This window comes from Leptonychotes weddellii, chromosome 3 (genome assembly GCF_054177405.1).
Source record: "Leptonychotes weddellii isolate Sample4059 chromosome 3, ASM5417740v2, whole genome shotgun sequence".
NCBI classification, from domain to species: Eukaryota; Metazoa; Chordata; class Mammalia; order Carnivora; family Phocidae; genus Leptonychotes; species Leptonychotes weddellii.
Window position 1 is genome coordinate 42,482,069 of NC_138371.1, and position 24,093 is coordinate 42,506,161.

The 24,093-nt window shown below is 35.3% G+C and overlaps 1 protein-coding gene and 1 long non-coding RNA gene across 4 annotated transcripts in view; one reads left to right on the forward strand and one right to left on the reverse strand.

Annotated features, from left to right (window-relative positions):
• The window catches only part of LOC115942952 (uncharacterized), a 242,100-nt gene extending 240,516 nt beyond the window's left edge, over window positions 1-1,584 (reverse strand). Inside the window, exon 1 of the long non-coding RNA XR_014143471.1 lies at window positions 1,472-1,584. This is a non-coding gene — a long non-coding RNA (uncharacterized LOC115942952). The remainder of the gene's footprint in view (window positions 1-1,471) is intronic.
• TFPI (tissue factor pathway inhibitor) overlaps window positions 1-24,093 on the forward strand; it is a 547,151-nt gene that overhangs the window by 480,502 nt on the left and 42,556 nt on the right. Inside the window, exons 1-2 of one of the 3 annotated variants that reach the window (XM_081814000.1) lie at window positions 1,479-1,659; window positions 4,011-4,134. The gene's annotated coding sequence lies outside the window, so the exon portion shown is untranslated. Of the gene's footprint in view, window positions 1-1,478; window positions 1,660-4,010; window positions 4,135-13,536; window positions 13,598-24,093 lie in introns of those variants that run through there. The other 2 variants (XM_081813999.1, XM_081813998.1) reach the window with 2 other exon arrangements.

A 24,093-nucleotide genomic window follows, 5' to 3' on the forward strand; every position in this document is an offset into this window, starting at 1 on the left:
CTTCAAAAGAAAGGAATGCAATTTACCGGAAGATAAAAAAAGAGCAAATGTTTGGTAAACAAATGTTTGCAGGATTATCAGAAACAATGAGACCCAGTAGACTTTGATTCAACAGGTCTTGCTAGGTTCTTCTCTACCATGCCTATTCATGTTGTAATGTAGTTATTTCTAGCAATAGCTCTATTCCTGGAGCAGGTCTTCTATCTAAATTCTTTTAGGCGATTGTATTGGAGGTAAATAGCCTTTTCTGAATCAGCTGGGTTTTGATTGCTTTTAACTAAAAAGTAATCTTCATGCCAAAGTAGGCCATCTTGGGTGGGCTGCCCTGGGCACATACATCATAGAGGACCTTCTTCATAAGCTAATTGTGAGAATTAGATAAGGTAATTTATGTACTAGACACCTAATAGTTATTCAATAAATATTAAAAACACAGAAGAAAAGTTACCCCTTACCCACAGATCAAAGAAATGAAGCAAAAAAAGTTGAAGGCACAAAGACAATCATTTTGAAATGGAAAAAACAAGAAACTGATGGATTTTCTGATCAAATGACTTAGGCCTTCATGGCATAGTAGATTATGACATGCTGGGAAAGCTCTAGTGATCTTAGTCTGATATGACCATAATTCCATTATGAAAATACTAAAGGTTAATCTCAATGACAGCAGCCTACAGCAGAGCAAACGGACATATTTAAGTATTTATAAATCAGGTGAAATGTTAATATCATCATCAAACAATAAATAGTAACAAATACAATAGTTAACATTTTTTGAAGGTTTGCTATGTGTGGAGCCTGTCTCAAGCACTTCACATACGTTATATGTATACATATATTTATACGTATTAATCCATTTACTACTTAACTTATATCAAACTTAGGAACTTTGATTATCATTATTTTAGGGAAAAAGAAACAGAGGCACAGAGAGTTTAAATAATTGACCAAAGTTGCAAAACTAGCAACTAGCTGAGATGCAGGGTTCACAGCCCGACATGCTGCAACAGAAAATGCAGTACATGGCCTCTCTAATCATAGGAAACTTCAGTAGCCCCCAGATTTTTTCATAAGTATACCGATAATGTGGATAAAATAATTTGAAGAAAAAACAAACTGGAAAAAAAAGTTTATTTTATTAAGTAACATGTAAAAATACTATATATATTGCTTTAGAAATATATAACTATGGGGGAAAAAGTGTTTCGTTTTTTTAACTGATTACAAAAGGAATCCTAGAAAGTAAAAGAAAGAGTTCTTCGAGGAGAGTAATTGTGAATTCTTAGTGTAAGCTGTTTCCTTTGTTTAGTCCATAAAAGAAAAGCCTTTCAAAGAGTTTGGCAAAATTAGCCTAAATACTGTTGGAGTGACCTAAACAGGAAGCCAGTGATCTCTGAAAGCAGCTCTGAGGCTCCCCCTTTGCTCCAATAGACAGGAGCGACTTTGGGCTGTATAATCGTCAAATTCTTACCTCGCCCTTTCACTGCTGGCAGGATCAGATTACATTTCTTTCACTATTCTCCACTCCCCAGTTCCTTGATCTGTTTAAAAGAAGTAGAAAAGATAATCCTCTCTTCAACGCCTGGAAGGGAAAACAAAATAACCTCAACTCGGCTTTGAAAAAAATCTTTCCAAGAACTTTCTTCAGAGATTTTACTCGTGAGTATTTGGCAATATACTTTCTAGCCCATGAGAAATAACCTTTATTTCTTTTTTATTGGGAGAAAAGCAGGGTCCTGAGAGGCAAAGCCTGGTAGGGGAGGACCATCGTCGTTTAACCTACAATGAAAATTGACCCTTCTCTGTAAACAATGTAAACTCATATTGCAATGCAAAATTAAGTTCTCAGCACTTTGTCTTCTTAAGCAAATATATATGCAGTATATCTTGATGCTTTTAAATCCTTGAACATTTTTGTCAGAAGTTGGTGAGATGTAGCCTATCTTAAATTTTTCAGCTTGTAGTGGCAATTCTTTACTTATTGTATCTCTTTAATTGGAATTTCCTGAAGATTTGGTTTACTTTTAAATATTATTTATTAACACGCAAAGAAATATGATCAGGAGACTCTCTAGCATGTTTAAAGAAATTTTTTTTCATTGCTTTTAATTGTTGATAGTTAGAATGAAGTATAAACATTAGAATTCTTATACTCTAAATTAAATATTTTATGCCTACAGTAACTAATCTGTCTAAGGAAATGCTTTACAAGTCTTTGAAGACCAGAGCTCATATCCTAAGATACTTAAATAAGAATATGTAAGAATAAGAATTGCACTACAGATGGTGCCATTATGTTAATTAAAGCAATAGATCACATACCTACATGATGTACTGTCATGTTCATGTTGGTTATGAAACGACATTAAAATTTGCTTCTGGTAGTAAATAAAAGCACATAATACAGAAGTACACAACCACAGAACTATAATGAGACAAAGTTATTTTAATTATGGAGAAAGCTCATTTGTGTATTACCAAAAAATGAAGGCCAAGAGCAGTGCCATGTAGGAAAAAAAGAAAAGATAAGCAACAGCCACACTGAGTCACAGTGCTCTGGAAATTAGTCACAAAATGACTTTGTAAATTGTGTGATAAACACAAAGGGCAGAACCCAAGCAGGAAACATACAGCCCAGAGAGTCATATTTTATGTGTAAAAGCATAATATTTACGTCAGAAGGGAAACGTGTCAATTTTGAGATATTGCAAAGTTTTTAAACCTAACAAAATCCTTTCCTAAACATTTTTAGATTTTTTCTAATTCATCATTCTACTGATAATTATTTCAAGACATATTATCTGTATCTCATCTTATCTTTAAACTAAAAAGTGAATAATGTCTTTGAAAATGTGTTGGGAGTATGCAATTTAATTTGAAGACTATGGGTTAATAAAAATGATATAAAATATTCATAGGGATCAACAGAGATTAAAAATATTAATGTACATACAGATAATTAACATTATAGACATAAAACCAAAACTTTAAAATACTTTTAACAATTTGAATAGTTATACTGGGAAACCAAATTTGTCTTTAGGTGACTGACCATAGAATCTTGTTGGAGAATTTTAATGACATACCCATTACTATTTGGTTCCTCTTTCTATAGGTGTGCTGAATGGCACAAATTTTGTTTTGTTTTGTTTTTTTTAAAGGTATAGTCTGATATATTTAAGAATTTGTTTTACCTCCAATGACTAGATCAACATCCCTCTGGGAAATGTGGCTCCTGTCCAAATGAATTATGCCCTCAGTTAGTGCTTGCTGGTCTGATTGACTGTCTGTAACTCTAGGGCTTCACTTGCATGTTGGTCATACAACTATTTTGACTAGAAGCTTCTTTTATAAACATTTTTGCTAAATTAAAAGATAAAATTATGTAGTGGAAAATTGTTTTTGTATTAAATTACAGTTTTCATAACATTAATTTACTCTTTTCTTCAGAATTAATTTCCTGATCTTTGTTATCTGTATTATTCAAATTCAAAAGATAATTGGACAAGATGACTAACTACTGGAAGAAAAGACCAAGTTCCAAAGGCTTTACTTATTCCCAGAATACATAGCAACTAACCAAATAGTAAATGTGCTATATTTATATATTCTTCAGAAATGGTTGGTTTAAGTTCAGTGTCACAAACTTTTAAGACAGATTTCACCTCCTATCACTACCTAATTAGCAGAAAAAAAAATGCAAAGTAAAAAAGTAAAGGGCAGGAAAGACAATATGAAAAAGGAAGGGAAGTACCTAGAACAGAGTTTTCAAAAATATTTATTAGTATACATTGGATAAGTTGAATGATAATATTGGTTAAAATAAATTAATTGTATTACCAATTTATTTTTGCTATGTAGACATGATCGAAGACCTGTACTATTATCTAATTCACCTATTTCAATAAAGGCTGTCTCCAGCCCCCTCCCTTTTCTGTTTTCCATCTAAAATATTTAACTTGGGAAATTAGTTTACAAAAATATTCTTAAATGCATTTTACTTTTTATAGAAATATACCAATACTATAATTCCTTCTGATTGTTTTGTGCTTTGGAGAAATCTGAATTCAAGAAATCGAGTAACTAATGAAGTCCTTGATTCTGAATATTAAATCTCAACAAAATGAAGAAAAGGTACAAGTTATTCCAGAAAGTTCGTTCATGCTAGACCATCTCTATTGGGTCTCTGAGATCCTCAATGACCGGTTTCTTGGTGTGATATATCATTTCCAGGAGCCCAGTCTTCCCATTACTCTTCTTTCCTTGTTTTTACTTCCTTCTCCAAGTGGCAAGTATCATGTAGAACCAGAGCTTAAGATTCAACTACCAAGGGGCACCTGGGTGGCTCAGTCTGTTAAGTGGCTGCCTTCAGCTCAGGGCATGATCTCAGGATCCTGGGACTGAGCCCCGCATTGGGCTCTCTGCTCAGTCAACAGTCTGCTTCTCCCTCTCCCTCTGTTATCTCTCTCGCTTTTTCTCTCTCAAATAAATAGATAAAATCTTTGGGGAGAAAAAAAAAAGATTCAACTACCAAAAGGTTGAGGGTGACCTAGTCTTTTCCACAATTTTTCTTTCCAGAACTAATAACAAAAACCACTGGACCCATGTCAAATCTGCTCTATTCATCTCTTTTCAGGCCTTCCTTTGGGATTCTATGTTCTCTCTCAGTTGGAACAAACCCATTTTAAATTTATTTTAAAAACAAAAGAGTAAAAGGACACCATGGTCCATAGTAGAAGTCTCAGTGATGCAATATTTCTATCCCAATTGTTCTGTCTGGTGGGCCAGTTTCCTGAGGTGACATGGACTTATTGCAAGGAATTCCCAAATCAAAATGTAATGGTAGCATTCTCTCTAGACTGCATAATTATATGTTGTTGATTAGGCTATTTCAACATCAGAAATGTGAAAGTATCAATCAATATGGCACTAATAAAATGTAGTGTCTTTATTACCAAGCATAATGTGCCACGGATACACTTCAACTGTATCACACCCTCAGCACCACCACCACTCTGCTGTCAATCTGTTTATCTCTCTTGTTCATGATTCTTATCAATGTCTAACCTATCCTTGAACCCCATAATAACCCATCTCTAAGCTTCACCTCATTCCTCATTCCACAAGGCTTAGAAATGGAGTAAATCTTGGTAACAGGTTGAGTCTTCAGAATAATAGTGTTTGTTCAAAATTTTGATATTTTTAAAGTTCATTTAGGAAAACTGAAAGTATCTTAGAAAATGAATCAAAATGATTATATCAAAATATCATATGCCTACTCTTGCTCTTTTTGTGCCAACTATTTTCAAATATACATGAAAACAAAAGGAATAAATTTCTGATTCATGCTATATGAATGAACCCTGAAAACATTATGCTAAGTGAAATAAGCCAGACAGAGAAGAACATACAGTGTATAATTCCATGTGTGTATCCAGAATAGACAAGTTCACAGAGCCAGAGAGTATATTAGAGGTTACCAGCATCTAGAAGAAGGGATGAATGGTGAGTTATTGCTTAATGCATACAGAATTTCTGTTTGGGGTGATGAGAAATTTCAGAAATAGGTAGTGGTGATGATTGTACAGCATTGTGAATGGAATTAATGCCACAGAGTTGCATACTTAAAAATGGTTAAAATAGCATATTTCATGGTGTATCTACTACAATAGAAAATAGTAAAAGAAAACTATTAGTAAGAATTCAGTTTGAAGAATTCTAGATTCCTAATAATACTCCCTTTACATTTTCTCAATTAATAGAATAAAAGTACAAATATTATGTTTGATACCTGAATTTTTAAAAATCAAAATAGATTCTTCCTGTTTTATTTCCTGATGAAAATAGGAACATATTTTTACCTAATATGGCTGTACTGAAGGCTAATTTTTTTAGTCATATTGTCTTTTTTAGTTTTAGTACCAGGGTAATTTGGGCCTCACAGATTGAGTTGGCAAGTATTCCCTCCCTTCTGTTAAATTTTCTGGAGTAGTTAATGTAAAATTCATATTATTTCTTCTTTAAATGTTTGGTGGAATTCACCAGTGAAACCATCTGGGACTGAAGTTTTCTTTGTAGAAAGGTTTGTAATTATAAAATTCAATTTTTAAAAAATAATTATAGGGCTATTCAGATTATCTATTTCTTCTTGAGTGAGCTTTGGTAGTTTATGTCTTTCAAGAAATTGGTCCTTTTATCTAAGTTTTCAAATTTATAGGCATAAAGTTATTATAATATTAACTTATACTAGAATCTACAGTGATGTGAAACCTCTATTTCTTGACATGAGTAATTTGTACCTTATCTATTCTTTTATCAGTCTATATCAAGGTCTTTGAACTTTTAACTTGTGTGTTTGTATATAAAATGAGCTTTTAGGCAACAGATAGCTTGATCTTGATGTTTTATTCAATCAGGCAATATTTGCCTTTATTATTATTATTTTTTAAGATTTTCTTTATTTGAGAGAGTGTGCATGTGCTCCAGCAGGGGAAGGGGCAGAGGGAGAGAGAAAGAGAGGCAGACTTCCCTAAGTGTAGAGCCCAAGACAGAGCTTGATTCCATGACCCTGAGATCACAACCCCAGCCGAAATCAAGAGTGGGATGCTTAACTGACTGAGCCATCCAGGCACCCCAGACAATATTTGCCTTTAAATTAAAACATTTACATTTGATATGATAATTGATATGTTTGAATTTAAGTCTCGCATTTAGCTGTTGTTCTATTGGTCCTATCTATTTTTGTTTTCTTTTTTACTTCTTTGGGGTCTTCTTTTGAATTTAGTACTATGTATGATAATATTTTATCCCTGTTGGTTTATTTGCTATCATTCTTTTTACTTTAGTGGTTGTTTGGGGGCTTAGAATATACAGCTTTGATATATCCCAGTCTACTTTCGAGAGATATTAAGCCATTTCTCTTATAGTATAAGAAATTTCAAACAGTATACTTCTACTTTTCCTTCCCTGGCCTTTGTGCTATTGTTGTCATACATTTTGTTTCCATATATGTTATTAGTAACACACTACAATGTCATTATTCTGGTTTCAGTGAGTTATCTTTTTTAAAATAAACTTTTTAATTAAATACATTTAGATTTACAGAAAATTTATGAAGCTAGAAAGACTAGCCATATTTTCCAAACTCCTTTTACTAACATATTAGTATGATATATTTGTCAAAATTGGTGAGGTAATTATCTTTTAAACAGATTTAAATGTTAAAAAAATCTTTTATATTTGCCCATGTAGTTACATGCTCTGGCATCTTCATTCCTTTGTATAGATCCACATTTCCATCTGATGCACATTTCCTTCTTAGGCACACTCCTCTCTTTCCATGACTCCAATTACATGTATATTAATTAGGATGTTTAAAGTTACCTCACAGCTCAATTATTTATACCAGTTGAAGCAAACATAATCCCAAATGATAAATATTGTAGACTATATTTATTTAGCATTAGAATTTGATTTTATAATCACCTACAAGAGCACGTACATTATTCGAGTTTCTACACATCTTGTTTGAGTTCTGTGGTTTTAATCTCATTTAGCAAGGTTGTTCAGTCTATGAGAAAAGGAAACTGGTACACAATGAGAAATCATTATATATCCACATCCTGATGTTAACGTGGTTTAACAAGGGGCGCCTGGGTGGCTCAGTCGTTAAGCGTCTGCCTTCGGCTCAGGTCATGATCCCAGGGTCCTGGGATCGAGCCCTGCATCGGGCTTCCTGCTCCGTGGGAAGCCTGCTTCTCCCTCTCCCACTCCCCCTGCTTGTGTTCCCTCTTTTGCTGTGTGTCTCTCTGTCAAATAAATAAAGAAAATCTTTAAAAAAAAAAGTGGTTTAACAAAAAATTGTGAGAGAGGCAGTTTTTCCTAGAAATGGCTAGGCCCTTCTTTTGGTGCCAATAATTTTATTCTGTCTGGTTCCAGACTTCCCAGGATTAACCTCTTTTTGTATGTTTTGTATGTTTTCTCTTAAGGAAATCCTGATGAATGTATCAACTGAGGAAAGATGTTTAATGAAGGAGAATTTAGATTAGCCTCAAATCACATGGCAATAGAGTTTTGTTTTTTTTTTCTATTTGTGGTCAGCTTCTTTAAAGCCATTTTAGGTTTGCATTCATTAATTAAAGCCCTTTAAAAAGTTAAAGGTCCCTGAAATGATCATTTGCCATTTCATTGTTTTATCAACATTACTCTTCCCATTACCACTTACTGCATTCCATATTATCATCTCCGTATTCAGGGATACAAGTGACCATCTATCCTTGTAATAGTTACTGGATGCCTCACTTAAAAAGACATGAATGAGTGAACATCCATGGATGGTCTTCATAAATGTGTGTGAAAAAAATATCTGTGCACATGTGTATTTGTATTTTAGAAAGAAGTCTGTAGTTTCCCTCAGGAGCCTACATATCACCATGAAGGATATATCTGAGATGTGATTAAATATCTAAAGAAAACAGTATATAGAGTTAGGATCAAAAGGAGTATCAAGTAGTAATATGTCCTGGAGAAGGCAAAATAAAGAAGTTATCTTTATAAAGTTTTTTTTTTAAAGATTTTTATTTTTAAGCAATCTCTATATCCAACAGGACTCAAACTTAGAACCCTGATATCAAGAGTGGCATGGACTATCACCTGAGACAGCCAGGTGCCCCTCTTTATAAAGTTTTTGTGTGAGATAAGCCATATAAAGTTATCCCATGAAAAACAAATCTTTGAGAAAAGATCTTTTTGAGGAGCTAAAGAAGAAATTAAATCATTTTAAGATCACTTTCAGTTCTATCATTACACTTGAATAAGCACATTCAATTTTTAATATCCTCAAAGCTGAGCATTAACTATATGCTTTTTATTTATTTATTTATTTATTAGATTTTATTTATTTATTTGTCAGAGAGAGAGAGCTAGAGTGCACAAGCAGGGGGAGCAGCACGCAGAGAGAGAAGCAGACTCCCAGCTGAGCAAGGAGCTTGATGCAGGACTCATCCCAGGACCCTGGGATCATGACCTGAGCTGAAGGCAGATGCTTAACCGACTAAACCACCCAGGTGTCCCACTATATGCTTTTTATATATTAGATCCTTTGCATGATACAAAAAGTATGCAATGTCATACATTTTAATAATGTATAAATGAATTTAATTATTAAGATTTAAAGTAGCTTACCAAAAAATCAAAACTCTGTTCTCCATTCTTAGAAAATTACAATCAAAGGAATTAAGTAGGGCATTTACAAGAAGATATTATCTGATTCCTGATTATATGAGTATGTATTAGATTGAATTTGGATAGGAAAAAAGAAATGACAATTTGGACAAACTAACTCGTCTTTATAAAAATGTAAAATAATGAGCATTCATTGTAAGAAGCCAAGAAAAAAAAAACTATTTGTTGGATGCTCTGAGTAAAAAAGGAAGTGGCACCATTGCCTTTCATTCTCTGGCCCATAGTTCTCATTCTTTTATGGGTCTGACATTTTATAGTCTTGAATGGAAGTAGCTGAAGATCAACATGCTAATGATTCCTGGAAGTCCATGACTCAGCTCCCTGGGGGCTCCCTGTTCCTTTACAGCAATGATTCAGGGAAGTTGAACTCAGGATGTCATCTAAACATATGGGTACAGTCACCAACAGCTGCAGTTCCAATCTTTTTTTATTTTTTAATTTTTAAAAAATATTTAGTTTATTTATTTGAGAGAGAGAGAAAGAGCATGAATGGTGGGGAGGAGCAGAGGGAGAGGGAGAAGCAGACTCCCCACTGAGCAGGGAGCCCTATGTGGGACTCCATCTCAGGATCCTGGGATCATGACCTGAGCAGAAAGCAGACGCTTAACAAACTGAACCACCCACGTGCCCCTGCAGTTCCAATCTTGACTAAGCTCACACTCCTCCAGATACTTTTCATTAGAGCACAATCATAAATTACAGGATTTTTTCACATTAGGACTTATTTCACCAGCAATTTAACCCACTGAAGAATGAGAAAATTTATCATTATTGGTTCATCATGTTTATTATACCTAAGGATAAAAACTTTAGATAATTTTTGGAACTATAACACTTTTCCAGTCAGAACAAGAGATACTTGCTTCCTGTCCTCTTCAAAGGCCCTTCTAGCTGGACTTAGAATCAAATTGACATGAGACAGATTAACAGGAGAAATCAAATTTAATATCATACATATGGGGAATCCACACAGACATGGAAATTCCAAAGATGGTCCGGGCAAAATGAAGTTTATATGTCATTCTGAACTAAGAAGGGGGTAGAGGTCTCAGACTTCAGAGGAAAGGAATGCAATTCACAGAACAATAAGAAGAAGAACAGATGTTTGGTAATTAGATATTTGTCCTGTCATACAGATAGATCACTCAAGATAAAATTTATCTCTGCTAATAACCTTTATTCTGGGAAAGACCCCCAATTTAGATTCTTCTATGTAGTTAAGGGATGGACAAAAGTTTTTCTTGAGCTCTTAGGGTGTTGACTGCCTTCAGCTCAGAATCATGCCAAAGTGGCCCATCTTGGGGCAGTCTGCTCTGGGCCCCTGCATCGTAAGTGGGCTAACATTTTGCTCTCCTTTTTTCATATAAATTGAGATCATCAGAAGCAGAAAATTGAGAAGACTCTAATATTTTGTCTAAACAGAGACAAAATCTGCAACAGACTTTGAGGGGAAATAAGAAAATTGACCTGACTTTGATTCTTGAAATAAGAAAAGGTCCTATCAACCTGATTTCCATTAGCTATGAATTACAGTTCTAATTTGAATGGTCGCAACTGTCTTTCTATGTCTTTCCAAAGTTCATAAACCCCCTGCCCATAGATGTCATCTTCAATATGAGTTAATAGAATCATTAGATTTAATAAATAATTGGGGCACCAGGTTGTCTCAGTTGGTTAAGTGTCTGATTCTTGATTTTGGTTCAGGTTGTGATCTCAGTGTTGTGAGGTGAAGCCCCATGTCAGGCTCTGTGCTCAGTGTGGAGTCTGCTTGAGATTCTCTCTCGCTTTCCCTTTGCCCCTCCCCACTCACGCTCTCTCTGTCTCTCTAAATAAATAAATAAAATCTTTTAAAAAAAGAATTAATAAATGATTTGTATAACCAAAAGATGATAGATTCATTAGAATTAATAAATTAGTTATATAACCAAAAGATAATAGATAAACAGACATAGAGAAGCAAGGTCTGCAATGCCATTTTCCTATCTTACTCTAAAATGGGTACCTAGAAAAACAAATACAAACAGTAGGAAAAATAGAAGCAACCATAGATTTTTCTATATCGTTCTCTTCTTTAATATGGATACTACTAATAATAGAGAAAGCCACAGTTAATATATTTAGTTCTTTTCTGTCTCCTCACACCTAAGTTTACAGTATTCGTTTGTGTTTTTTCCATTTACTTTTTTTAAAAATTTTTTTATTGTTATGTTAATCACCATACATTACATCATTAGTTTTTGATGTAGTGTTCCACGATTCATTGTTTGTGCATAACACCCAGTGCTCCATGCAGAACGTGCCCTCTTTAATACCCATCACCAGGCTAACCCATCCTCCCACCCCCCTCCCCTCTAGAACCCTCTGTTTGTTTGGGAGACGAACCATGAGAGACGATGGACTTTTCCATTTACTTCTATTTGGAGATATTAGCATTAGTAGTTGAACAGAATTGAATTCTCAGAAACCTCGATTTTGGTTTAGATATAGAACATTAACTTTATTTGTTTTTTTCCCCTTAAAGAAAAGAAATGAAAGCAGTATGCCATGACAAGCTTTGCTTTTAACTAAACTGGGTTAGTATGGGAATCAGAGTCACTGTGATGAGGAAAGATGAACTCAAAGAAATGAATGCCGCCTTCTTTTGAAAAAAAAATGTCTTACAAATTTAACTGTAAAACCTAGAGAAATTATTCCATGAATATTTTTCTAAAAGACTTTTGGTGATTATGGGTAAATATATCATGAAGAATCTTTGGTAGTTGTCATTATTTCCTTTATTATGTGTTTCTACCTGGTTTCCCTTTGACTGCAGTAGTTTTAGTATTAAGAGATCTCTATCACATTCTCTTCAGACTTTAAGGATTTTTAGAAATATTTTTACATATTTACATTTTCCATATTCATAACTTTTAATTATCTCTTTATTCTCCTCCTTCCCTCCCATCGCTTCTCAATTTTCCTTCTCTACTTCCGGGTCTCTATTCTCTCTTGACTAGCAATAAGAAGTAATATTTCTTATTATTGTTTAGAGGGATATTGTTTTTCCTTTTTAAAAATATACACACAGAATTAAAAATATTTTTTAAGATTTTATTTGCTGGGGGGCAGAGAGAGCACAAGCAGGGGGAGCCGCAGGCAGAAGGAGAGGGAGAAGCAGGCTCCCTGCTGAGCAGGGACCCCCCCCCCCTCGATGTGGGGCTTGATCTCAGGACCCTGGGATTAAGACTTGAGCTGAAGGCAGACGCTTAACCGACTGAGCGACCCAGGCGCCCCTAAAATTTTTTTTAATTATTTTAACTGATGAGTTTCTTCTTGACTTATTTTACTTATAGGACTTAGGCCTAAAACAGAGAATAAAAATCCCCTAGTTAAAATTTGATGCATGTTATTTTCTAGAGATTGTAAATAATCTGAAAAACACTTTAGGGGAAAAAAAGAGGAAGCTATTTGCAAGAACAGTGGGTCTTTCTTGTGAGAATAGAAAGTGAAGTTGCCTTTTCCTTGAATGGTCACAATTCCTATGTTTGAATTGAAGTTCTGCCAATTTGCAAATGTAAGAATTTGGGGAAAAATTTGTTTCTGGAATTCAGTGTTATTAAAAAATGCTTATCCTTATGGTTTCTTTTATCTCTAACTGTATATAGTTGTATCTCTATGTTCTCCACTTCAGTTTTTGTTTATTCTTTTTTAAATAAATCGTTAACACATGTATGCTATTTGTTTGTAACATGAAGATATTCGCTCTTTCTCCCTGGTGTCACCATTTCCTTTCTATGGGATTTTCTTTACTTTTATTTCTTACATTATAAATGACAAGAAGTTAGGCCTACATGGTGAACAGCTTTTAATGTATTATTCTTAGAAGAAACTTTATAAAATCATATCTGACAACTGCTCCTGAATGTAAAAGAAAGAGAGTAGCAAAGCTTTTTATCAATGAGACTGTCACAATCTAAAATACAGATAAATGTTATGATTTGACCTATTAACTAACATTAGGGAATTTCACATTACACAATTCTCCAGAAATATGACTTCCTGTAATAAGAGCCAAACTTAAGAGATGTTTTCCTAGAGGATTGGCCAATCTTTAGGTAAACATAAGTGGAGTCAATAGCCTGCAATTATTTCAGGAGGTTTTTTGTTGTTTTGATTTTGTTTTATTTTTGAACCACTCTGTTTCTAATATGAATTTACTTACCAAATCAGAATGTTTTGCTTCCTTGTTTCCCATATTTTATCTTTACTCTGCATATACTTCTAAAACATAATCTAAAAATTTGACTCTTTTAGGGGTTCCTGGCTGGCTCAGTCAGTAGACTGAGAAGACCACGCAACTCTTGATCTCAGGGTGGTGAGTTTGAGTCCCGCGATGGGTGGAGAGATTATTTTAAAACATAAAAAAATAAAAGACACTAAAACTTTTTTAAAAAACCTTAAAACTTTGACTCTTTTATAGCAAAACATCAGGCATTATTTTAATGTCAAAACAGTTTTAATGATAAGAAATGGGGATTCTGACCTGGGCTTTGTAGTATTGGTATTATTTTCTCATCTCCTAAGCATCCTTCAATCAAAAGCAATTGAAACAAATTGATTAATAACCAGTTTGTGAAACTGGTGAAACAGTAAAAACAGAAAAATAACTGCCAGTTAGGTTACATTTGGCTGGTGGTAGGACAAAACCACAGCACCACTAGCTTAAATAATAAGGCTACTTAGCTCATTATATTGTCTTACTACTACAAAGCACAGAGGTAATATGCTTCAAGACTTGTTAGCAAATCTAGGTTCTTCTGTCATTTTATTTCCATCATTTATAGCAAGTAGTTTTTTCTTAAGATTTTATTTTTTTATTTGAGAGAGAAAGAGAGCACAAGCCGGGGGCAGGGCAGAGGGAGAGGGAGTGGGAGAAGCAGACTCCCCGCTGAGCAGGAAGCTTGAGGTGGGCCTCAATCACAGGACTCCGGGATCATGACCTGAGCCGAAGGCAGACGCCTAACCAACAGAGCCACCCAGGCGACCCTAGCAGGTAGTTTTTATTTCAGGGAATTCTCAATATTACAAGATGGTTGCTTCAGCCATAGGCATCATATAAAGACAAATGAACAGGGACATCGTGTGGCCTTTCCCATGTGGCTCCATTTAGAGCAAGGATCTTTTGCAAAAGTACCTCATCCCCAGCCCTGGAAAATAGCATACTTTCTTTCTCATATCACTGGCCAGAGATTTATCATACTGAAATAATTAAACTAATCACTGTAAGGGAAATGGAATCACCGATTAATGTGGATTAATGAAGAGTTCATTATTTATACATTTATTCCTGGGGCAGACATAGGCTATCTTTCCCTGAGAACTGGATTTATGAACATATTCAGGTCAGTAGTATCAACCAAAAGTGGTAAGGAATGGTTGTTCAGTATGCAAACAAACAAGATAACTGAAACAACAGTTTAAAAAGTTCAAAAATATGGGGCGCCTGGGTGGCTCAGTCAGTTGAGCATCCCACTCTTGATTTCAACTCAGGTCATGATCTCGGGGTCGTGAGATCAAGCCCCACGTTGAGTCAGGCACCTTGCTCAGCTGGGAGTCTGCTTCTCTCCCTCTCCCACAGACCCTTCCCCTGCTCATGTACATGACTCTCTCTCTCTAAAATAAATAAATAAATCTTTAAAAAAAAGTTCAAAAATAGATCCATAATCTCACTGGCCTAATGTATCCTCCCTTATTAAAACATATTTTTCTGCATGAACAATTTTTACTTAGTTTACCTTAAAATAGACATATATTTTTGTATTCAGCTTTTAAAATTCACATTACCATGATTATTCCCCACTTTATCTTCTACTCATTATCATTACTAATTTAACTTTGTGTAATACTATATCTGGTAGATGGATGTGCTGCCATATCTAATAATTGTCATGATGTTGCATATCTACATTAAAAATGTAACATCTTTATGCTAAAATAAGCATGAGTTTGCATTTAGCCATTTTCATATATTTAAATTTCCAAGTGTGTGATATTGCTCACTTAACATATCATCTACATTTTTGAACAAAGAATGTACACATGCAGGAATAATTATTTGATGATTAAATAATAAACCACTTATATATTTCCTCTTGCCAACACTCCTCAAAGTCTTGCCCTTTTTGTCTTTTACGTCTGTCCAATTGATAAAATCCAACTCTGAATCCTTCAAAAGCTTAATTTTTATATCTGGAGAGAAGGAGCACTGATTTTTGAAGGCACAAATTATTATGAATTTATAATTTTGATTTCCAGAAGCCCATAAATCTTTTAATAAGAAATTTTCAATATCTCCTTTTATTTCATCTAGAGAAAATATCAAACCCTCACATTTTTTTTTTAAAGATTTTTTTTATTTATTTATTTGAGACAGAGAGAATGAGAGACAGAGAGCATGAGAGGGAGGAGGGTCAGAGGGAGAAGCAGACTCCCTGCCGAGCAGGGAGCCCGATGTGGGACTCGATCCCGGGACTCCAGGATCATGACCTGAGCCGAAGGCAGTCACTTAACCAACTGAGCCACCCAGGCGCCCCAAACCCTCACATTTTTAAAAGTCCACTGCTTCTTGACATTTTGAACAATCTCAGCCTCTTATTCACCTAGAATATTGAATCACAGCAAGAAGATCTACTTTCTACTTGGTCTCAACAACTCTCTCACAAAACACACACATGTACATGCACATACCCGAAAATGTATCATATCCCTCTATCCACCCCCATCTGAAAAAAGAAAACCTCTTGTTTTAATGGAATATACTCTTTTCTTCAGGCCGAAGTTAGACCCTCTTCACCTGTTGGCCAGGATCCTCTATTCATTTTATTTTTATTTTTTTCAAAAAATTATTTATTTATTTTAGAAAGAGAGAGAGCATGTGTGGGAGCGGGGGGAGGGGCAGAGGGAGAGGGAGAGGGAGAGAGAGAGAGAGAGAGAGAGAATCCCTAGCAGACTCCCCACTGAGCGTGGAGCCTGATGTGGGGCTCAATCCCAGGACTCTGAGATCATGACCTGAGCTGAAATCAAGAGTTGGGCGCATAACCAACTGAGACACCCAGGTGCCCCTCTATTCATTTTATTTTTGTTTTAGCTTTTGTCTCCCTCTCTCTAATGGCAGAAACATAAAACTATACCCTCCACAAAAGTTTCCCTTAAAATGCTCTCTCTTATTTTTCAGGATACACTTATAAAATGATATCCTAACTTGCTGTTTTCACAGCCTCTGTTCCAGTTCCTTCAATAGTTTACCTGCTGCTGCCCACACCACTGTACTAAATCTTGTAATTTTGCAAGGGTGGTGACAATGTCATTGTCACTAAACCCCATGCATGTTTTTTTAGCTCTTGCCTTCATTTGAACCTTTTGTGCTTTAGACATTGTCAACTTGCAACAATTTCTTGAAGTGTCCACTTCCCTTAACGTTCATGCCACTATAGCTTGCCAGGTTTCCTCCTGCTTCCCCTTAGTCATCTTCTCAGATCTTTTTTCCTCATCCTCATTCTTTGGACTTTAATTCTAGGTATTCCTTTCCAATCTTCACACTCACCTCATAGAGTCACAGATTACATAAACTAAAGTTTATAAAAACACTTAGAAGAAGAATGTCTGCTCCATAGCAAATGCTATACAAGTACTTGTTAAATCAATTTCATCCACTCCACAGAAGTAATTATCATTTATACTTTGATTCTCACATTTCTATCTCTAGCAGAGATATCTGCCCTGAGCTCCACATCTACATATCGGGTTTCTTATTTCATGGCTCCAATGAATGTCTTACAAATACTTCAAACTCAAACTGCCTCACATGGAATTCGTCACCTTCCTAAAGCAACATGCTCCTTTTCTTAGGCTTCTCAACTCATTGCCTGGAACCATCCATTGACCCCTTTGTTAAAGCAGGAACTGTAGCTGTCCTTGATTCTTCTCTCTTCCTCACCTTCCATGTAATTTTAATCATCAAATTATCTTGAATTTACTTTTTATTTTCCTCACAAATCAGGCCACTTCTCCCCACCTCCACTTCCAATAATATTATATATCATACACACCTCTCTCTCTCTCTTTTTAAAGATTTTATTTATTTATTTGAGAGAGAGAGAGAGGAGGGGCAGAGGGATAGAGGGAGAAGGACAAGTGGATTCCTTGCTGAGTGGTAGATCCTGACATGGGGCTTGATCCCAGGACCCTGAGTTCATGACCTGAGCCAAAACCAAGAGTCAGAAGCTCAACTGACTTAACCACCCCCATGCTCCTTCAAATTTGGTCTTTGGTCAAGATTTTTTTTTTTTATGTTTGTAGATGTGGCTTCTATTTCCTCTAAAGTTTGGGGAAAAAAGAAAATTTGATACTTTATAGATTTTCAGGCACCTTTTTTAGATGTTCCCTTGTGTAGACTTGTTCTATTCATTCAGTCTTTGACTGCTGGGTGAACTTCTGTGTCCTCTTCTCAAGTGTAAGGGATAGATCTCTCCCGCCCCAGGTTTTTTAAGGCTTTGACCTATGTCCTTCAAGAATGTGCCTGGGTCGGGCGCCTGGGTGGCTCAGTTGGTTAAGCGACTGCCTTCGGCTCAGGTCATGATCCTGGAGTCCCGAGATCGAGTCCCGCATCAGGCTCCCTGCTTGGCGGGGAGTCTGCTTCTCCCTCTGACCCTCCTCCCTCTCATGTTCTCTGTCTCTCATTCTCTCTCTCTCTCAAATAAATTAAAAAAAAAAAAAAAAAGAATGTGCCTGGGTCAAAAGCTAAGGCTTGGGTCAAAAACCAACTTCCCATATGCCCTTCAAGAATGAGCTTGGGTCAAAAGCTAAGGCTTGGGTCAAAAACAAACTTCCCATATATATGGATAGAATGATGTAGAAATATTTATATAGTAATAAATATAATCACTAATGAAGTATAGAGTTTAAACCAGGAATAGAAAACATTTACGCAACTCACTAAATCAAAAATTATAATAATGACCACAGCAAAAACTTCTTTTGGTTAATGAATTGTACTTATAGGATTAGCAAATCAGAGAAACTGATTTTTATCCTGTAGTTCCTTTGGTGATATTGCCTACTCATAGTCTCCGATTCACAATAAAGATAATATTTCAAAGACAAATACAGACAGATATAAGTAATTAATATATTGAATTATATTTTCCTGAATTGGATTTAGTGTCTATCCCATAAGTCTTGCTTATTTTAAGGAAGCTTTGGGAAAGTCCAGGATCAAGCTCTGCCTCTGTCACTTACTAGCCATCTAGGCATATGATGTTCGAAAATAAATCACGTATCTCTAACATAAATCCAGTATATCTGTCCCATTGGCTGTACAGCATTATTGTCAAGATACAGAAACCTAATAGATAAGAAACCACTTCAAAAAATGATAAAACATTACAAAAAATAATGTTTTATAATGATACATCTTTGTACTTCTAGTATCATTTCTTAAAATAAATGTGGTATATATTCCATACAGTTAGAACCTCATGACATTTTATCTTTATTTTAATCTCATTTCATAGGTAAATAATCCTAATGCCAACATAACGCTTATAATGATGACTCAGTGTCCCAAGAATGTGGGACCTGGAGGGACGTTAATAAAGAGTTAAAGAAGGCTCTGACTGACTTGTTAGAATTTGGTATGTGACAAATGTGCAGTTACACAGCCTTAGACCTCTCTTGGGAAACTGCCCAAACATTTGAATTCCCACAATGTATTTATTCAAAAAATACTCTCTTCCTGAGAAAAGTCTGGCTCTCAAACTTCTCACTGAGATGATACAAGTTCAGAAACTCTGCATTCAGGAATAAGAGTTGGAAGCCTATTAACAATAATTTTTAACAAAAATCCATTTCCGGACCCTAGTCATTATGAATATTTGGAAATTTTCCATTGAAAACACTACTTATAAAAAATGAACTTCAAAACCTAAAGAGAAAGGAGAAAATTATTAGAATCCTTATAGGGTTTTTATCTTTCCTCTTTCCCACCATAAGTTTTATCCTAATTTTTTTCTTTCTTCATTCATTATCCTTAGTGTTAGTGTGCAACAAACTCACCCAAAATGAGAAACAGCCAAGGAAGCACATAGGTTAAAGATAAAAACAGGCTTCAAGATTTTAGTGGGCAGAAGGGTAGCTCCCCCAGGGATCAGCCAAATTGAGTGGATAGCAGTAATAAACACTAGGAGGATAACAACATTAGGCACTGCTGAGCAGAAAATTGGAATTATTCTTCAAGCTATTTTTTTCTCTTTTCTGGTTGTCACATTTTGTCTCTCCTGTCGTTCACTGGTACACCACAAAGAAGCAGCCAAAATGAAATTTCTTTCTTTTAGACATAGCAAAGTATGCATTGATCTCAGAAATTAATAGTAAAACTTCAAAAAAGAAGTTCAGCAATATGTGAAAAAGAAAATTTGAACTAGGAAGTTTAATTTCCTAAGCACCATGCTGATGATATATAAGTAAACATAATACGTAATTTTTCCAGATTAATTTAAAGATGATAAAATAAGGGGCATCTGGGTGGCTCAGTCAGTTGAGCATCTGCCTTTGGCTTGGGTCATGATCCTGGGGTCCTGGGATCGAGCCCCGCATCGGGCTGCCCACTTGGGGGAGTCCGCTTCTCCCTCTGTCTCTCCTTTTGTGTGCTCTCTCTCTCTCTCTCAAATAAATAAATCTTTAAAAAAATGACAAAATAACAGGAGTTATTAATGATAGATCAGTGACTGTCCACATGTTTTTTTAGGCCTTTCCCAAAATGAGGTATTGGAAATCTAATGCTGTAATTCCAGCCTACTATTGGTCTCTTCCATTCTTTGTGAATTTTTTGCTCTTTAAATCTTGCTATAAGTTCCCATCCTTGTCAGTATCCATTGCCATTGCCCTTGAGTTCTCTTTCAGTCACCAAAGCCAGATTGCCAACATATTTCTAGCTCCAAATGACTGTGATCCTTAGAAGAATATTCACTTTACCTTAAGATCTATACTGCTTACCTTATAACTTGTAGCCCAGCAATTCTTGGCTTCCATACCTAACCAAATTAGAACAAAAATGTCTCTCAGTTTGTCCCTAAACTCTTCCCAAATCAGTGCTGTATTTTCAGTTATTTTTTAGCCCTTCAAAGAGTCTGAGATAATATTCTCAAGAAAGGATAAACTCCATGCATATTGAGCTGCCATTTTTACAGTGTACCCAACACGTTGTCAAGAATTACAGATATAAATTGTAATAGCTACAATTAACTGAACTAGTCACCATTCTATTCATTTACAATGTAATCTAATCTAATTCCCTTTAATCCTCACACCCAATGAGATAGGTTCTGGTAAAATACCCATTTTATAGATGAGTAAACAGAGGCAAAGAGGGGATAAATGTACTATCAAATTCAGATAATTGGTCAGTTACTGAAGTGGTATTTGAAGTTTTACAGTCTGTACCAGTTTGCCAGGGCTACCATAACAATGTGCTACTGACTGGGTAGCTTAAACAATAAAAATTTATTTCCTCACAGCTATGAAACCTAGAAGTTGGAGATCAAGGTGTCAACAAAGACTGATTTCCTTCGAGGTTTCTCTTCTGGGCTTATAGGTAGTAAGTCTTTGTATGTATCTGTATCATAATTTTTCCTCTTTTTTTTATGAGGACACCAGTCATATTGGATTAGGGCCCATCTCAACCTAGTTTGTCCTCAATTACCTCTTTAAAGGCCTTATCTCCAAATACGGCACAGTCTGAAGTACTGGGGGTTAAGACTTCAACATATGAATTTGTAGGGGGACACAACTGAGCCTATAACACAGTTTCACTCCAGACTCCTTCTGTTAACCACTAAACAAACCTAAAAAACAGAAAAGAAGGAAGAGGGTGGCAGCGGAGGGTAGAAGGAACAAGGAAGGAAGGAAGGAAAAACAGAAGAGAAAGAGAAAAAAAGGAGGAAGGGAAGAAGGAAAGATATTACTTGGGATTACAGCATGGGACATTAGATTGATTGGATGGATCTTGGTTTCCATAAGGAATATAGCCATCTCTACTACAGTGATATACTTGCCAAGCAAAGCAGAGTAACCTTGTAGGCAGGGTGCTTTGTAGACATCGCTGAAGACTGATTGACCAGTTTTTGGAAAGGCATCTTGGTATGGTGATATGACCATGAGCTCTGGAGTTACAGAGATATGGGTGCAAACTTAGCTCTGTCTCATTCTATTTGGAAAAGTTATACCCTTTTTCTGAGCCTCAGTTTTCTAAAGATGGGTATAATATTTCATATAGGATAAGATTTTTCAGAGGATTATAGTTGATATGAAGTTCATAGATAAGCTTATATCCTCAATAAGTGAAGATCTCAAGGTTCTGCCCCTTTCCTTTCCATTTCTGGCTCCTCACTTCCTAGATTCATACAGACCAACTCCCTTTCTTTCACATACTCTCTAAAGAATATTAATATAAATAAATAGTGAAATAACAAATAATACATTTCTTTCACCTAATTACCTCTTTTCTAAATATACCTTTTGGCATCTCTCCTACATACTACCATCTATACCATTGATTGGATTTTAGCAATCGCTCTTGTTCCTCTTTTGATTTGGAAAATACCTACCATTTAAGCAAAATTTTATAAACACAAAATCCACTCTATTTACCTTTTCTTTTACAAATTTTTCAATTGGAATATTTCATACTTCCAGAAAACAATATAAAAAATACCATTAGAAAAAGAAATACGGGGGCGCCTGGGTGGCTCAGTGGTTAAGCGTCTGCCTTCGGCTCAGGTCATGATCCCAGAGTCCTGGGATCGAGCCCCGCATCGGGCTCCTGGCTTGGTGGGAAGCCCGCTTCTCTCTCTCCCACTCCCCCTGCTTGTGTTCCTGCTCTTGCTATCTCTCTCTCTGTCAAATAGATAAATTAAAAAAAAATATGGATGGATGACCACTCCATCACATTTGCTTCTAATCTCTTTATTTTTTGGTGGGATTGGCAGAAATAAATAAAACTACATGGATATATCCAAAGATCCATACTGTAACCTAATTTTAGCCCACAAAATATATCTTAATTAATTCATTTATTCACCAAGTATTACTTAGTCATTATTTTGGGTACTAAACATAGATCTGTGAATGTAATATAAAGTGTCTATGCTAAGAATGGAAAATGCTTTAGTGATGGAGACAGTGAACTTGTACAAAAATAAATATGTAAACGGTGCTAAGTGCTATTCAGAAAACAAAGCAAAACATTACTAGTAGGAATGTGAAATGGTACAGCTGCTTTGAAAAACAATCTGGCAGTTCCTTAAAAGATTAAGCAGAATTACTATATGATACAATAATTTCACTCTTAGTTATATACCCAAGAGAAATGAAAACATATGTCTGCACAAAAACTTGTGCACACATGTTCATAACTTTATTCATAATACCCAAAAAGTGGGAAAAACACAAATGCTCATTAACTAATAAATGGATAAATTATGGCATCTCTATACAATAGGATATTTTCAGCAATAAAAAGAAATGACGTACTGATATATGCTATAACATGGATGAACCTTGAAAACACTATGCTAAATGAAAGAAACTAGACACAAAAGGCCATATAGTGGATTATTTCATTTATATGAACTGTCTAGAATTAGGTGATATATAAAGACAGAAATTAGATTAATAGTTACCTTGGGATGTGGAATGGGGAGGTTGGGAAGCAAGGACGTGATGGCTAAAGGGTGGGGAGTTTCCTTATAGGATAATGAAAATATTCTAAAAGTGATGGGGGCAATGTTTGTGCAACTTGTAGATACACTGATAGCTACTGAACTATTGAATTGCTTTTAAGAATCAAATTTACTAGAAATAAAAACTTGTGCTTATCAAGACACTTATATGAAAAAGAAGAGATAAACAATAAACCAAGATAAAGTATTTATTATGTATATATTTGGCAAGGTATTTATCCCCATAATAAATAAAGAACTTCTACAATTCAGTAATGAAAAGGCAAAGAACCTTAAAAAAGAAAAGCCAGGTTATTGGTATAGGAAATGATGAGGAACTGGTGGTGGTGGTTACTTTTTAAATATGGTGCTCCAAGAAAATCTTTTGGAGGAGAGGCTTTCTGGACAGGGTCTTAACTAAAAGAAGGAGTCTGCTATTCCATTACCTTGTAGAAGAGTATTCCCATGACAAGAAACAGTAGTTTCAAAGTACCACACTTAGAATGAGTATGGTTTGTTCAAGAATTAGCAGTTTCATTGAAGCCAAGGGATTAGTAGGCAGTGTCCATAAAGCCAAATGATTACAGGAAAGATGATAGGAAATAAAGTTGAAGGGGGAGCTGGAAATGATTTATTGGCATCCTTTCCCTTGGTGAAATGACCCTGCCTCACAATGATGATGATGATGTAGCAAAACATTTCCCAGCTCTTGTCTTACATCTTTAACTGCCTTTATACAGGTCCACTTAGAAAACATAACCTCAAATACAATCTGTCCAGACTGAATTCCTCCCTAATATGTACACCAATCAATACTTATATTAATTTACCTAACTATAAATTACCTATTGTGTGACTAACACAGTAATTCACTCAGGCTATACTTGAATTCTCTGTTCTTTATATCCTGTATTTACTCAATTACTCAATTTTATCAATACTTAACTCAAAAAGTCTCTCAAACCTGCCCTTTTCTCTGTAGTTCCACTGATAGTTCCCTGCTCATAATTTCAACCTGATCCTCTGCAACATTCTACCTGCCAATTCCACTTAAATTTTGCCCTCTTCACATCTTGCCATACATGTTGGATTTTAT